Source organism: Canis lupus, chromosome 14 (assembly GCF_048164855.1).
Source record: "Canis lupus baileyi chromosome 14, mCanLup2.hap1, whole genome shotgun sequence".
NCBI lineage: Eukaryota > Metazoa > Chordata > Mammalia > Carnivora > Canidae > Canis > Canis lupus.
This window is the reverse complement of record NC_132851.1, coordinates 8,125,154-8,142,736: the sequence shown is the minus strand read 5'-3', so window position 1 is coordinate 8,142,736 and position 17,583 is coordinate 8,125,154. Positions and strand designations below refer to the sequence as shown.

Below are 17,583 nucleotides of genomic sequence, written 5' to 3'. Positions count from 1 at the left end.
AAATTTTCATAGTTTCTATAGACTTATAATAAGTTTTGTTATTTGTAAGTTTTACCTACTATTCTATTCTTCCTTTCTAGGAGTATGTAGGCTATAATCAGCCCTTTGCTTCTTATATAAAATTTAGAATCTGCTTGTAATTTTCTATTTCCCAAAAGATGGGAATCTGGGGCACCTGGGTGACTCAGTCAGTTAAACATCCAACTCTTGGTTTCAGTCAGGTCCATGATCTCGGGATAGTGAGATTGAACCCTAGGTCTGGAGCCCTGTGTGGGGTTTCATGCTCAGTGTGGATGCTGTTTGAGATTCTTTCCCTCTACCCCTCCCCCAGCTTGTGCAGACATGTTGTCTCTCTCTCTAAAATAAATAATCTTTAAAAAAACTTAAAAATTCTCTCTCCCTCCCTCTCTGCCCTCCCCCCTGCTTAAGCACTCTCTCTCCTTTTCTCTATAAAATAAATAAATTTTTTTAAGAATGGGGACCTTATCATGATTATTTTGAATCTATATGTTATATAGACTATGTTTGATAATATTGAGTCTTCTAATCTAAAAACATGCATATTGGTCCCTTAATTATTTTCATCTTTAATGACTTGTATGTAAAGTTCTGCAGTTTTCTCTGTGCGTGTTTTGTACATCTTAGCTCAGGGAATTGGTAGTGAAGGAGGTAAGAAATTATCATATTCTGGATGTATTTTAAATATAATCCAATGGTATGTCTGATAAGTATTAGGAACGAGGATTAAGAGAATGATTTTGGCTTAGCAACTCCACAGATGAAGTTGCCATTAATTAACATGGGGAAGACTGTGGAAGAGGTGGTGTCTGGGGGAATTCCAGAAGTTCAGTTTTGTGTGTCCTGATTTTGAGGTGTTTCCAAAATGACTTCCAAGAGGAAATATCAAGTGAATCTTTAGTTTACAAAGCTGGGGTCCCTGAGAGAAGTTATAGCTAAAGATACAAATTTGGGAGATATATCAATCAAGAAGACTGCAAGAAAAGTTTAATAAAAATACTATTTTTAAAAGACATTTATAATATTTAAGGAAACTACAAGGGGTGCTGAAGTATCCAAGTGGTAGTAACAGTAGGCCACTATGGACCCCAAGGCCTGAAGGAAAAAAGAGAAAGAAAAGTTACCAGAACCTTGAAGAAAGACATGTTTGCCTCTGTATCTTTCTAGCTATCTACTTATATCTCTCAATATCATCTATTTATCTATCAATCATCTACCTATGTCAAGGCTCATGGTTTTAGTTTTATTGATCAATGACTCCAGTTATAGGTGTGTTGTATCTCTTTTGCATGTGCATTATTTTCTCTCTAAATACTATTTTTTTTCTTACTTTTGCTTCATTTTCTTCACTTTTATTATACTAGTCTCAATGACTTACTGACGTCTCCATAGTGTCTATTCTCCTTTGGGTTTCTTGAAATATAGTGTTTATTTCCTAAATAATTTGCTTGTTGCTTTTTTTTTCTAAATCTATCAGTTCCATTTTTAGTATTCTGTATTAACTAGGCATCTTTTTTTCTGAGTTTCTATACTTTTGCATTTCGTTTTCCTTAATAGCAATGATTACTTCATATTTGTGTTTTGTTTTTAACACAGATTGGGTGTTTATCTTGCTTTTTAATGTAAATTTTGGAAAGATTTTACTCTGAATCTTCATACATATGTAAGGTATGTATGCTGCTGTTTTTCTTACTTTTCTATGTTTTCTCTGTACCTAGGCAGACCATATTTCTTTCCTCTAACTCATACTTTAAAAAGACAGATTTACCTAGACCAGAGAGTTATATGTAAGAGATAAGCAAGGATAATTCTCCAAGCTTCAAAACTGTGCTGGATATCTCCTCCAACTCAGGACATTCTCCATCTTTCTCTCCTCTGCTCTCCCTTCAGCATGTTTACCTGTATTGACTTTATTAGTGGCCTCCCTTGACTTTGGCTACCAGTAGGAGTCTGGAGTGAAGAAAAAGTGAGAAGAGAGGTCAGGCTTATTCTCCTGACTCCTTCTCTCTGGAGCCTCATAGGTTGATTTGATCCCTTATTGAAGTTACAGTTCATCTCAAGGCAGTTCTCTCTATAAGGTTCTGGGGATTGTCACCTTTAATAGCACCTATTAGATGATACAAGCCTTTTGTAAAGAGTCCACATCTTTGGAAATAGTTACTTTATTAAGCACTCCTCCAGTTATTCATTTTCAGTAAGATCCTTCCTGATTCAACAATGTTAATTCTTACTCTTAGAAGGACTTAAAATAAGGCTCTTTCTGTTAGGCACTTTTTCCAATGAGATATCCTACATCTAGCCCTAAGTATCTCATATTTCTGTAACTATACATTTAGTAGAACTAAATGTACCCTAAGAGCATCCTTAGTTCATTCACACTTGCTATCTTTCAAATGCTAAAACATTCCATCTGTTACCAATACATTACATTCTGCTTAAAATAGTTATATTCAACTTTGCTTGTTTGCAACAAATAAATACTAACTTTTACTTGCACTAATGTTTTATAATTTTTATAATACTATATTTTCTTATTGAATGTAACAGCCATGTAGAACAGAGGTTTACTTTTAAAATATGCCATTGTCATAGGATCTAATGATTATTACATCACAGAACATAATCCTCTGACTACATTAAAATTTTAACTAGTGCAGTGTGGTTAAAAGAGAAAAAAAATGAATGTGTGTTTCTTCTTATGGTGATGCTACAGAGATTCTTTTAATGGATGGCTTCATTCACAATGAACACATAATTTGATTAACTCCACATACTCCTAAATAGTAGATAATACAATTGATACTGCAGTTTCTCAAACATATCACAGCTTTTATAACCTTATTATACCTCAGATCATCTGGGTATATAAATATAGAATCCATTTGTTAACACTTGTTGAATTTTAAATGTATCATCCTATTTTCAATCTTTTAAAAATAGTCTTATTCAGCTGTAGTGAGAAACATTTTTAAAGTTTCACTCATTTTGTTTTCAAAGTATTTTCCAGTTCCAGAGTTTTCAGAAGAGATTTCCTGTAGAAAAAGAAAAAAACTGCATCTGTTAAAATTAAATGGCTCAATATTTTAGAGGGTAGTATTATACCCACATTACTTTTTTAGATGTTTCAGGCAAAAGTAGCTCATAATGCCTTCCATGTGATTATTTCTCAAGCCACGACACAGCACATAAAAAATATCAACCTGGAAATGATCAATATAATTAAAATACTGTAGATATGCTGTACCAGAAATTTCATCTCAAAATGATGAATTATAAGCTTTTTAAAAGGAAATATTCTCTGAAACTTTAGAAAGCAATGCCAGGTATAGTCCTAAGTTGTCTGTGTGTGTGTGTGTGTGTGTGTGTGTGTGTGTGTGCCATGAACTATAATTTGAATTTAAACAATTTTTAAAGGACTTAATAAATTATGGCATTTATATATGATGGAACAGTACTTAGTAATAAAAAGAAAGGATATATAGACATATACAACAACTACATGAAATTCAAAATAATGATACAAGTGAAAGATAACATATCAGTATGAGTACTTATAGTATGGTTGCATTTATATAAAATTCTATAAAATTCAAACTCATTTATAATTAGAAAGCAGATCAGTAATTGTTTTAGGAAGGAGAAATTACAGACAAAAGGAAGCTTTGAGGAGTAATAATTATGCTCATTGTATTGATTTCAATGAATGCTTCTCAGTATAATCACATGTTAGAAAACATCAAATTGTACAATTAATTTTTTATTATTATTTTTAAAGACTTTATTTATTTATTTGACAGAGAGAGAGAGAGAGAACACAAGTAGGGGGAGTGGCAGGCAGAGGGAGAGGGAGAAGCAAGCTCTCCGTTGAGCAGTGAGCCTGATATAGGTAGGGCTCGATCCTAGGACCCTGGGATCATGACCTGAGCTAAAGGCAGACACTTAACTGACTGAACCACCCCGGTGCCCCAAAATTGAACAATTTAAATATATATGTTTATTGTATATCAATCATATCTCAGTAAAGTTGTTAAGAAGGAAAAAAACCTATAAAGTAAGAGATTTCATTAGTAAACACAATAGTATAGCTGGTATCACAGTTTCTGACTGAAATAAATATGTATCAAATATGGATAAAAAATATAACACATGAAAGGATGCCCATGGAGCATCTGGGTGGCTCAACTGGTTAAGCATCCAACTTGGTTTCAACTCAGATCATGATCTCAGGGTCGTGAGATTGAACCCTGTATCAGGCTCTGCATTCAGCAAGGAGTCTCTTTGAGATTCCCTCCCTCCCCTTCTGTCCCTCCCTCCATTCATGTTCTCTCTCTCTCTCTAAAATAAACAAATAAATAAACAAACAAGCAAACAAAATCTTATTTAAAAAGATGCTCAATATCACTGATCATCAAAGAAATACAAATCAAAACTACAATAAGATATCACCTCACACACAGCAGAATGGCTAAAATCAACAACATAAGAAACAACAGGTGTAGATGAGGATGTGGAGGAGGGGGAATCCTCTCACACTGTGGGTGGGAATGCAAACTGGTGCAGCCATTCTGGAAAACAGTATGGTGGTTCCTCAAATAGTTAAAAATATAACTACCTTATGACCCAGCAATTGCACTACTATGTATTTACCTGAAGGATACAAAAATACTAATTCAAAGGAATACATGTACCCTGATATTTACAGCAGCATTATCAACAATAGCTGAATTATGGAGAGAGCCCAAGTGTCCCTCAACTGATGAATGGATAAAGTGTGAGACATATATATATATGTGTGTGTGTGTATATATATATATATAATATATATACATATATATGTAATATATACATATAATGGAATATTACTCAGCAATAAAAAGAATGAAATCTTGCCATTTGCAATGACATGGATAGAGCTAGAGTATAATGCTAGTGAAATAAGTCAGTCAGAAAAAGACAAATACCATATGTTTCATTCATGTGGAATTTAAGAAACAAAACAAATGAGCAAAGGGAAAAAAAAGAGATATTAAAAAAATAAGATGGTTAGACCAAATCCGAACTATACCAGTAATTGCATTGAACATATATTGACTAAATACTACAATAAAAAGACAAGATCTGCCACACTAGAGTTTTTTTTAAAGATATATCTATATGCCATTTACAAGAAATACTTTTTAAATATATAGACAGGTTGAAAGGTAACTTATGGGAAAGTTATGCCATAAAGACATTATTTAGAAGAAAGCTTCTGTGAATATGTTAATATCAAAGTAGACTTTAAAACAAGACTTACTAAGTTGTATGTTTTATAATTATGAAATTGAATCAGCAGAAATATATTACAATTCTAAATTTGCACTTGAAAACAGCTTTAAATTATATAAATTAAAAGTCAATAGAATTAAAAAGAGACACAATCCAAAATCTTAGAGATTTTAACATACATATCTCAATAACTCTCAGTAACTGACAGAACAGACAGATGAAATAAAATAAGGATACAAAAGTTTTGAACAATACTATTAACCAACTTCACCTAATTGGCATCCCTAAATACTGCATCCAATAACTGCAGAATGTACATTTTTAAAAAAGATTTTATTTATTTTTAGAGAGAGAGAGAGAGAAAGAGACATAGGCAGAGGAAGAAGCAGGCTCCACACAGGGAGCCAGGTATCCAGGATCACGCCCTGGGTGGAAGGTAGGCACCAAACCGCTGAGCCACTCAGGGATCCCGCAGAATGTACATTTTTTTCAACTGACTGTGAAACATTTATCAAATAGACAATTAGAGCAATTAGAGAATTAATTTAGATGAACCTCACACTTTTAAAGCTTAATAAACTGTGTATTTTCCTGACACTGTAGAAATTAATTAAAACTTAAATTACAGAAAAATAACTATTGAAAAATGAAAATTAGGGAACAATGTATTAAAATCAACAATAGCATCTAGAACACTATGAAATAATGTCTTCACAGTGTTGATAGTGGGAAATGTAATTTTATAATCACTATTGTTCAAGAATGAAAATAAAATAAAAGTATTTTCAGAAAAGAAATCAGAACGTCTAAAGAATATACATTGAAAGGAGGGAAAATTATCCTTGAAGGAAGGATTTTTATATAAAAAATAGTGAACAATGAGCTGGACTTTTTAATCTGTAAAATTATATCCTTCAGTACTGGACAATTTTCTTGTATTATTTCCTTGATAATTTTTTCTTTTTAAAAATTTTTCTCTTTCTTCCTTCTGGAATTCTTATTCTTTTGATGCTTCCATTCTTGGACAGATTCTCTAATATTATTCTCCTTTCTTTTTTCTCTACACATTTCTGTGTTCTACTTTCTTGGAGATTTACTAAACTTTATCTTCCAAGTTTCCAAATTTTCTATCAATTTAAAAGTATTTCTGCTATTTGTTAATTTTCTGTATTTCTTTCTCCTGTGGAATTCCCTCCCCCTTTTAAAGTACAGAATCCTATTCTTATGAAACATATGCAGTATCTTGTCTTATTTCTCTAAGGATTTAAAGGCATGTTCTGTTTCCTGAATTGTCCCTATTAACTCTTTTGTAAAATTCATAAAAATATACATACTATACTATTTAATGACTAAATTCTCTTTTTGCCTATCTTTGCCTACCAGAAATTAAGCTCTGTAAAGACTGGAATTTTCATCTGTTTTATTCTTTTCTGTATCTGCAGTACCCATAATATGCCTAGCACAAAGTAGGAACTCATTAAGAGCATAGTGAATGCTACAAGGTATGTCATTAAAGACCTTGGTGATGCTTGTTCATATTTAGGAATGAATCTCTAAAAAGCTCATTAGAACCTCTATGTGAATGGTGAGGCTTATCAAAGGAAAAGATCACTGTAAGTAATGGGGCCAACACCCAGCCAAATCAATTTGGGACTTTCTAATGTTAGTATCTATAGGTCTTGTTATAAACTGGTCTTATCCTCTGAGAAAAATCATCCAGACTCCTTCAGTGATTTAAGTTGGCTACCAGAAATGTGAAGCTAAACAGATTGAGGTGAGTTAGAGCATTACTATTCATTATGTAGATCTCTACTTAATCTACCCATTGCACTACAACTCTGTTGCTCTCAGCTTTGCCTAATTATCTTCAAGACCAAAGTAATTCTATGTCAATCTTTCCATAAAGTACAACAGTGGTCTTTAGCTCATTTGAGTGAGGAGACACGAAAGGTGTAATTATATATTTTTAACCTATTTTTAAAATTTCTGATCTCTCTTACACCAGCTATCTTCAGAGGATCTCTTGTCTCCAATTTCCTCAGCTTTTCCAGAGTTTTGCTCTGAAAATTAGCTTGCTTCCTGGCAAGGCACTTAGTTTTCAGCTTTCTGTGATTTGCTAAGTCAGTTATCATTCATCCAAATCCTTTACATCATTTAGAATTTTGTTATCACCTTTCATGTGCTTTCATTGCCCCTTCCCTTGATCCCTGCAGTTTGAAACCTCATTGTGGTGGGTTTGTGGAAAAATCAGAGATAAACATACATGCTTACTATTCCATAAATTTGCTGGAATCTTTTCCTGGACTTTAAATCCAAATTTATGGAGAATAGCCAAGTACTACCACAAAACTGTCCTTGGCCAAAAATCAAAGAAAGAAAAGTTGATAATATAAATATGGTATGGATTTAAATAAGGAATCACATATACTGTTAGGCTTGCATCAAATTTATAGAGTAGTATGAGCTGTGAATAGTACCAGTCTTATATCACTTCCCTGATCATGCATAAAGAATTATTGTTCTACAGTTCAAAATCAAGTGTAGAAACTAAGAAACCGGTTGCAGAGATGTTACTAATAATCATAATATACAATAATTATTAAAATATATTTGAGCAAATCCTCAAATATGCATAAGATACATAATTAAACAAATTCTTCAAACAGATATTATATATGCTATTTTCTACAAAATATAAAAAAAGGAAAAACCCTTTCCTCAATAAAATAAAAACCTATCAAACACATAAAATTAGATCTAAGGTCAATTAGACTCTAGGAAATGTAACCAAGATTTTGTTTGATATCATGTGATGTCAGAAAGGCAGCCAGGACTTAAATTAAGGTCTCTTGATTCAACATCTCTTGAGTTGTTTTTATCCAAAATTATCCTTATCATCAAACCAGAGTTCTGTATACTCTGTTGACAACAGACTGTGCCTCAAATCAAATGCTATCTTGGTAATAGGCTTAATTTTAATAGACTATATACAGCTTTAGGACAAAGACTGCATCCTAGTCAGATGGAAGCAGTACCCCGAAGATAGAGTGAAGCAATTAGATCAATAAAAAATATTAAGTAATGGAATGAAAGGAGAAAAAATTTCTGACATTAAGAAAAAAATATCTCTGTCATAAAATGACTATTGAATTTCATGTTTGGACACTGAGTTTTTTTTTTTAATTTTTTTATTTATTTATGATAGTCACAGAGAGAGAGAGAGAGAGAGAGAGAGGCAGAGACACAGGCAGAGGGAGAAGCAGGCTCCATGCACCGGGAGCCCGATGTGGGATTCGATCCTGGGTCTCCAGGATCGCACCCTGGGCCAAAGGCAGGCGCCAAACCGCTGCGCCACCCAGGGATCCCTGGACACTGAGTTTGAGAGAGATGACTACATTATAAAGGAGCTTTTTCAAAGACAAAAGTACTCAGAAACAGAAGCTGACCAAAGCCAGGAGGAAACTCCCCTCCAAAGAGAGCTGGAAGGGCAGCCCGGGTGGTTCAGCAGTTTAGCACCGCCTTCAGCCCAGGGTCTGATCCTGGAGACCCGGGATCAAGTCGCACGTCAGGCTCCTTGCATGGAGCCTGCTTCTCCCTCTGTCTGTGTCTCTGCCTCTTTCTCTCTCTCTCTCATGAATAAATAAATAAAACCTTAAAAAAAAAAAAAAAGAGAGAGAGAGAGCGAGAGCTGGCCAAGTCCAGAGGGGACAGATCTCAAAATTCTGACAAGTCCAAAGGGAGGGCTGTATAGAAAGTATTTGTGAAAAACTTTAGAGAAAACACACATTGATGAAAGACAGAAAAGAAGGAAGAAAGAAGAAAGGAAGGAAGAAAAGAAAGAAAGAAGGAAGTAAGGAAGAAAGAAAAAAAGAAAGAAAGGCCTAAGTTGAAGAACTATCCATTCTATGCATATAGGACCACATAACGGAGTCTACTTTAATGCCTGCTTTATAGAATTAACCATAGCAATTAGTAGTGAAGTGATTGTCTTGAAAATAATTCAGTCTCATTTTAATTCTGTAAGCAAGTGTAACCTGGGTTCATAGCCACAGATCCACTAACTTTAATAATTTCAATTAGTGTATTGAAGAAAACATGATTTTTTCATTCATTCACTATTCTCAGTTGTTTCACTTCCATATCTCTCTGCTCCACCATAAATATGTTCAATTTGCTGCTAGTCACTTTCTGGAATCATATAAACTGCAGAGAGAAGCCCAGCACATTGTCCACAATTCCATTCACTATCCTAAAGTGAGATTGAACGCAAAAGAGAGTTGTCGTCCAATGTAAGACTTCTTACAGACACAGGAATAAATATAATGAGAAAGACAAAAAATAATATCAGTCTTCAGTGTTCTTAAATTTCAGTTCATCATAGAGAATTACTTACTAGCTCTCCTCCAGCCCCCTTTGCTCCTATCATGCTACCATTGCATTAAGACCAAATCTTTCAGACTGTTTTCTTCCCATCGAATCTCCTCTCTGCACACCATCTACACTCATAGAAAAAAAAATTTGCTCCTAATGAACATAGCTTCTCTGATTATGCAGAGCAACTTAACTCTTCACTTTTCATGTCTCTATATTCTATTCTTGTCTTGGCTTTGCTACTTTTTGCAAACCCAAAATACTCTTTATCTGTTTTTTTTTTTCCCCAAAAAGGGACAATATTCTCTTTAAGATGTATTTGATTGTGTCTCCATAGACCTATTTATTCAAACTGCCAGTGGCTTTTATCTGTTCTCCAAAATATTAAAATTCTCCCAAGTAATACATGTATATATCCTAAAAATATAAATATAATAAATGTTTGTAATGAAAAGTAGCAGTTACCTAATTCATGCTTCCCCTTCCTGTATCACTTTCATGAAGTAAAATTTTCTAAATACATTATTTCATTTTTAAAAATTCTAGTTATTACCTCCTTTACTTTAAATATTAATATTAAAAATCAAGTAATAATTTAATACATTATCAACTGATGACCACACAATAAAGACAAAGATTTACTCATAAAAACCTACCCCTGGGGATCCCTGGGTGGCGCAGCGGTTTGGCGCCTGCCTTTGGCCCAGGGCGCGATCCTGGAGACCCGGGATCGAATCCCACGTCGGGCTCCCGGTGCATGGAGCCTGCTTCTCCCTCTGCCTGTGTCTCTGCGCCTCTCTCTCTCTCTCTGTGACTATCATAAATAAATAAAAATTTAAAAAAAAAAAAAAAAAAATAAAAAAAAAAAAAAAAAAAAAAAAATAAAAAAAACCTACCCCTGTTTCTAGTTTTATCTCAGTTATTTTTATTATTTTATTTTCTCAATTGGTTCATCTTTCTATCATAAATTTAGTTGCATAACCTTGTAAATATTATCTATTGTGCTTGTGTCTCAAAACCATTTGCTGTCTTTCCCCCTTCTCTCTGACTACTGAGTGTTACTCATTTCTTTTGGGATATTCATTTCATAAGGAAAAATATAAAAGAACATGGAGAGAACAACAAAAAAAAGACAAATTATTGGCTTCAGATTTCATCATAACCAAGACTAAAACTATTGCTTTTAACTGGCGAGAGCTGTGCTTTGGAATTCAAATGTGCAAATGTTAAAGGAAACAGTAGACAGACTATGCAAAAACAGAATAAAAAGTGTCAGACATCCTTGCCCTTCTTTGGGTAACACTGACCAGAAAGTTTCAACACATACTTAAACCAGAGACCATAAACTCCCAGAGCATGAACAAGATTTGTTTTGCCTACAGAAGGAAGTGGAGAAGAAGAAAGAGAATGAGAAAGAGATAAGGGAGGAGAGGAGAAGAGGAGGAGGAAGAAAGAATTTGCAGGTCACAGATTATAATTATACCATACTCTAATCTGATTTACCCTAACATTGCAAAGTTAGCACCTGTGCTCTCTTGCATCTGACACCACCAACTCCAACCATTCATATTTCCACAACTTTAGACAGCATCTTTTCATTATACCCCATATTAGAAATAGTAAGCTTCTAAGTTTCTCTACACCTCGTCTTTCCCCTTCAACTTTTCAACATGTCTGCTGAAAATCAACTTTTACACTATCAAAGTTAAACAATCTAATTTCTGTTCCATGACACTGTCTTTTCTGTTTAGTCCATAACTTAAATAAGTAGGTTGAAAAAAATCAACAAATAATAGCAATGGCTACAAATAGATTTTGGTATACAATCAGTAAGTTAATATTTAGTTCCTTTACAAGAGGTCTAATAGCAGGATTCTCAAGCAAATCAAAGGAGAATGATTCTAATATATAAATGAAACCTAAATATTAGAATGTATAGGTGAAATCTAATATATAGATTTTTCTATACTTCGTATTTTTTTTCAAATTTTGCACTATTTTAGTTCAATTTACTTAACATTTGGACCATAAATTTCTATAAGTTTTTATTGTTTTCCCCAGAGCATCTGATTTCATTATCACTTTTATGATTTTTGTTTGGGAAATAATTTATCTTCATCACTATGTCAGTCCTATCAGGAACTTTTTAATTAATTTATCAATTACTTATAATCTACTTTATTCTTATTTTTTTAATTGTGTTAAAGGACATGTAACATGAAATCTACCCTCTTAACAAAATTTTAAGTGTAATGTATAGTATTGCTAACTACATGCACATTGTTGTACAGCAGATCTCTAGAGCTTTTTCATCTTGTATGATGCAACTTTATATCCCTTGAACAGGAGCCTTCCATTCATTCCTCCCTCCAGCCTCTGGTGACCACCATTCTTCTTCTGGCTTCTGTGAGTTTGACTATTTTAGATATCTCATATAAATAGAATTATTCAGTATTTGTCCTTCTGTGACTGACTGGCATATTTCATTTAGCATAATGTCAAAAGATTTTTATTCAGGTTGTTGCTTATGACAATATTTCCTTCTTTTTAAAAGCTGAATACTATTCCATTATTATGCATAAGCCAATTTTTCTTTATCTTTTCACCCATGGATGGACACTGAGGTTGTTTTCAAACACTAGTTATTGTAAATAATGTGATGAACATGGAAATGCAAATATATATTTGAGAGTCTGCTTTTAATTCTTTTGGATAAATATACAGAAGTAGGATTTCTGGATTATATGCTGGTTCTATTTTTAATTTTTTGAAGAACCTCCAGAGTGTTTTGGGTAGAAACTGCACTATTTTATATTCATACCAACAGAGTGCAGGGATCCAATTTCTCCATATCTACACCAACAATTATTATTTTCTGGGTTTTGTTTTTGTTTTATATTGGCCATCCTAACAGGTGTGAAGTGGTATCTCATATTGATTTTGATTTGCATTGTCCTCATGATTAGTGATAGCATCTTTTCATATACCTGTTGACTATCCATACGCCTTCTTTAGAGAAAAATCTATTCAAGTCTTTTGGCTATTTTTAAATTGGATTATTTGCTTTTTTGCTGTTAAGTTGTAGAAGTTCCTTATATATTTTGGAAATTAACCCACTCTGAGACATATGGTTTGCAAACATTGTCTCGCATTCTTTAGGTGCCTTTTAATTCTATTGTTATCTCCTGCACAGAAGTTTTTTTAGTTTGATGTAGTCCCATTTGTCTATTTTGCTATTATTTCCTGTGCTTTTGGAGTCATATCCAAGAAATCATCGTTGAAATTAATGTTATAAAGTTTTTCTCTTTTAGGAGTGTTCTCTTTTAAAAGTGTTCTTTTAAAAAGTCTCTTTTAAAAGTGTTCTTTTAGGAGCTTTATAGTTTTAGATATTACATTTGAGTTTTTAATTCATCCTGAATTTACTTTTGTGTATGACTTGAGATAAAAGTCCAATTTTACTCTTTTGCAAGTGGTTAACCAGTTTTATTAGCACCATTTGTTGAAAAGATTATCTTTTCCCCATTGTGTAGTGTTGGCACTTTTGTTGAAGATCATTTCACTATAAATGTGTGGATTTATTGTTGTGTTCTATATTCTGTTCCATTGTTCTATATGTCTGTCCTTATGCCAGGACTATACTCCTGATTACTAAAGCTTTACAGCATGTTTTGAAGTCAGGAAATGTGAAGCCTCTGGCTTTATTATTCTTTCTCAAGATTGACTATTTAGAATACTTTCTAGTTCTATATGAATTTCAGGGTTTTGTTTTCTATTTCTGAAAGAAAATGTCATTGGGATTTTGATGAGATTGTATTGAATCAGTACATTGCTTTGGGAAAGTAGACATTTTAAACAATAGTACATCTTTCAAAACATGAACACAAATGCCTTTCCATTTACTTGTGTCTTCCTTAATCTCTGCAATGTTTCATTGTTTTTAATGTACAAGTCTTTTGCATCATTGTGTAAGTTTATTCCTAAGTTATTCTTTTTGATGTTATCGTAAATGGGAATTTTTAAATTTAATTTTCAGATTGTTTTTAGTGTATAGAAACGTGACTAAGCTCTATATGTTCATAATTATCCTGCAAATTTGTGGAATTTTACTAGTTCAAACATTTTTATGCAGAATCTTTAGTCCATGTAATCTACAGAGATGATTTTACTTCTCCTTTTCTGATTTTGATAACTTTCATTTATTTTTCTTGCCTAATTGCTCTAGTTAGGATTTCTAGTACTGTGTTGAGCAAATGAGAAAAGGGTGGGCATTCTTGCTTTGCTCTGATCTTAGAGAAAATATTTCATTCTTTTACCACTGAGTATAATGTTACTTATGAGCTCTTCATGTAAGGCCTTGATTTTTTTAGCTAATTTTCTTTTATTATTCTTTTTTTTAGTGTTTTTTATCATGAAAGTGTATCGAATTTTATTAAATGCTTTTTATTTATTGAGATAATTAGAGATTTTAATCCTTTATTATGTTAATGTAATGCATCCCACTGATTGATTATTGAATGATTTTAGCATCTCAGGGATAAATCCTACTTAGTCACGATATATGATCTTTTTAACGTGCTACTGAATTCCATTTGCTAGTATTGTGCTGAAAATTTCTGTACTTACATTCATCAGAGATATTGGCCCATATTTTTCTTTTCTTGGTATGTTTTCTGCCTGGCTTTAGTATCAGGGTAATGTTCTCACCATTTTATTTGGAGATTGTCTTTTGGATTCCCTCTGCCATACACTGTTCAGTTCTTGGCTACTGCACCTCATTCCTATACTCAGCTGTGTTTTTGAGAACTCCTCATCTGGCCTTATTATGGTTTTGGAAAGATTTACAGTATGAATCATCTAAGGTCACAGATGATAAAGCTAGCTTTCGAACCCTGGGCTTCTGACTTTCACAGGAAAGGTGTACTACATAGGTAGGCGGTCACTCCTCTATCCTGCAGTTGAAACTTCTACAAAACTCCTAAAAATTTCTCTAATAGTAGATATTTACCACTTGTTATAATGATTTGTGTGGTAGGGAGCCTCTAAATGTTTCACATAATCTCTGCCTCCTGCTATTCATGTTTCCTTCCCTTTAAACATGGGCTAGATATAGTTAATATGAATATAATGCAAAAGTGATAGTATTTCACTACTGAAATTAGGTTACAAAAAGACTCTAGATTCTATCTTCTCTCCCTCACTCTCTCTTTCTCTCTCTCCCTCTCACTCTCTCATAGGAAGCAAACTGCTATGCTGTGAACTTTCCCTTGGAGAGGCCCACATGGCAAAGAATTAAGGAAGGTCTCTGGCCAACATCCAGTGAAGAACTGAAACCAAGAGGGACTAAATCTTGAGTTGCTTGGACTACTACATGCCTGAGCTTGGAAGCAGATCTTCCTCCAGTCAAGACTTGAGATGAGACTGCAGTCTCAGCTGACACCTTGATTGTAGCATGTAAGAGACCTTGAGTCAGACGGAACTAGTCATGCTGCACCTGAACTCCTGACCCACAGAAACTCTGAGATAATAGATATTTATTATTTTAAGCATCTCAGTTTTGGGCCAATTTATCACAGAGCAGTACATACCTAATACCATTTGTAAGAATAAAATTGTAAAGAAATGTTGAGAATGTACAGTAATGTTTTGAAATAAAGTATAGCACAGACAAATAATCTTAAGAACTTCTTCCCTCTTACTCTAAAGTCAATCCTAAAAGGAAAATATTTATAGACTTAAAATATAAAACTTGTGGGAATTAAAATTTTAAGTACAGTGTATATTCAAAATATCTGTCTACAAACTTATCAGACTTATTATCCCTCTGTTTTTCAATGTTGGCAATACAATATGTATGGCTTTGTATATGTTCTATTAAGTATAAAGTAAATACAGCAAATACTCTTAGGAATAAAATAAAGTAACCAAAGTGTCCGTTGATATAGTTCAAGATTAAATCATTGTAGCATATAATTTAAGAATATTAAATTTAACATTCAGAAAAGGGGATAAAAATTGCTCAGAAAGAAATTGAGCTATTTGTCATCCTTTGGGAAAAAGAGATTTGTAGTGCCTTAGTACTTATGAGAAATGTTTGAGATAAGTATGTAAGTTCCTATTCAAAAGTCATTTGATAATCTATTTTTAGTTTGGAACTAAGGAAACATTAAACAAAATTATCTTATATAACAAATATTAAAATGTAAACTGATTTTTGTTTCTTACAGAATTTAGTAAACAGTTGAACTCAACAATGTAAAAGAAAAGCTTGGTCTCCAGCGAACATATATCTGTATAACTGCACGACAACATGGTATCCTTGGCTTATCAAATTTTGTTTCCAAGTTTTTATGACTGAAGAAAAGAACAATTGCTCATATTACCTCTCTCTACATATATCTATATAGTCTGTGTAGACTACAAATTGTTGAGTAGGTTTTAAAATCCTTTATGGTAGTTTATATAATAAAAAGCATAAAATGATTTAAACACTAAACTAGGGAATTTCAGCATTCTTTGCAGGCAAATTCTCTTTCCTAAATAACGTATCTTACCTACCATTTCCAGAAGGCTGTGTTGACCTTGATCTTAATAACCAAAACTTCCTTGGTCAGAGTGAGACATTTGGCCCAAATTAGGCCAATCAGATTTCTCTATAAGGGATTTTAAACTGTAGTATCCTATGTGTCATCATCAAATAGTGCTGGGCACTGGGGCTTGATAAAATACAGAGCTAGAGGCTACATCAGAAACAGGGCAGCATAGGTTGGCAAAGAGAAGGTAAACTGATGAGATAATAGAATGAGACAGAGAAGGAGGTTTGTCTGCCAAACACTATTCATGGTGGGATTGTATATGTGTATGTCCCTTCCTGCGGTCCCCTATGGATAAAGTACACTCTCACATCCTTCCATTGCCACCCACAGGCTTTCTCCTCATCTTTGCAAAAAGTTCCCATTAATTAATCATGCTGATCATCTTCTTCTCATTCTCCTTAGAATTTGTATTTCCAGATAACTCCCAAGTATCTAGAGTACTGAGCAACGGGGTTATTTTTCTTTGTGTTGATTGATTTCTTTTTCTTCTAATGCTGTCCCTGAACTTTAAATAGTGAGTCTTGGGGTAAGTAACTTTATTAGTTCTCTTTTGGGTAGGATACTGTTGTGATGCACATCCTTGGTAGGGCTCAGCTCCTCTCTGCCCACAGACTAGACAGGAATCACCATTGTGGAGGTAAGACATTGAGAAAGATGTCAGGAAAGAGAAAGGTCACAAAGTCATTATTTAACTGTCACGTTCTCATTGAGGACTTTCTGACTAACTTGTGTAAAATTTCAAACTTCACCCATCCAACCCTCCAACACACACATATTTTCTATCCCCACTCCATTCCTCATTTTTCTCCTGAGTATACATCCCTTAGTTGCTTATTTCATACTTTGTTATGTTGTTTATTTTATGTCTCTCCTATTAAAATGTAAGTCTTATGAGAGCAAGAATTTTTCCTCCATTTCATTGATACGTATACCCAAACCCTAGAAGCAAAATCAGCTACTTAGTTAATGGGGCCAAGTGTGAAATGAAAAATGCAGTGTCCCATGATAAGAAATTATTAAGAATCTTAAGACAGTTACAGCAGAGCATTAAATCAAGTGCAGGGCCCTGAGTAATTGCAGAGGTTGCAAGCTATGAAACTGGCCCTGTCTAGAACTTCCTTTATAAAGCACCAACATATTGTAAATTAATATTCCAGTAGGCAAGACTTTGTTCCATTTACTTTTTACATAGCCTGTGAGGACAACCAGCACGTTAGCATATCCCACGATACTCAAGTGTCCCTATGACAAAAGATGAACCAATGAACATCTAGAGAGTTTTCTGTAAGACCTCCCCACATTTTAGCATTTAAAAGAACCGTCATGTAATTTC

The 17,583-nt window shown here is 33.6% G+C and overlaps 1 long non-coding RNA gene across 2 annotated transcripts in view; it reads left to right on the top strand.

Moving 5' to 3' along the window:
* The window catches only part of LOC140603684 (uncharacterized), a 69,679-nt gene extending 53,532 nt beyond the window's left edge, over positions 1-16,147 (top strand). The window contains exons 6-7 of one of the 2 annotated variants that reach the window (XR_012006636.1): positions 12,004-12,063; positions 14,892-16,147. This is a non-coding gene — a long non-coding RNA (uncharacterized lncRNA). The remainder of the gene's footprint in view (positions 1-12,003; positions 12,064-14,891) is intronic. The other variant, XR_012006633.1, reaches the window with a different exon arrangement.
* The last annotated feature ends 1,436 nt before the right edge of the window (positions 16,148-17,583 follow it).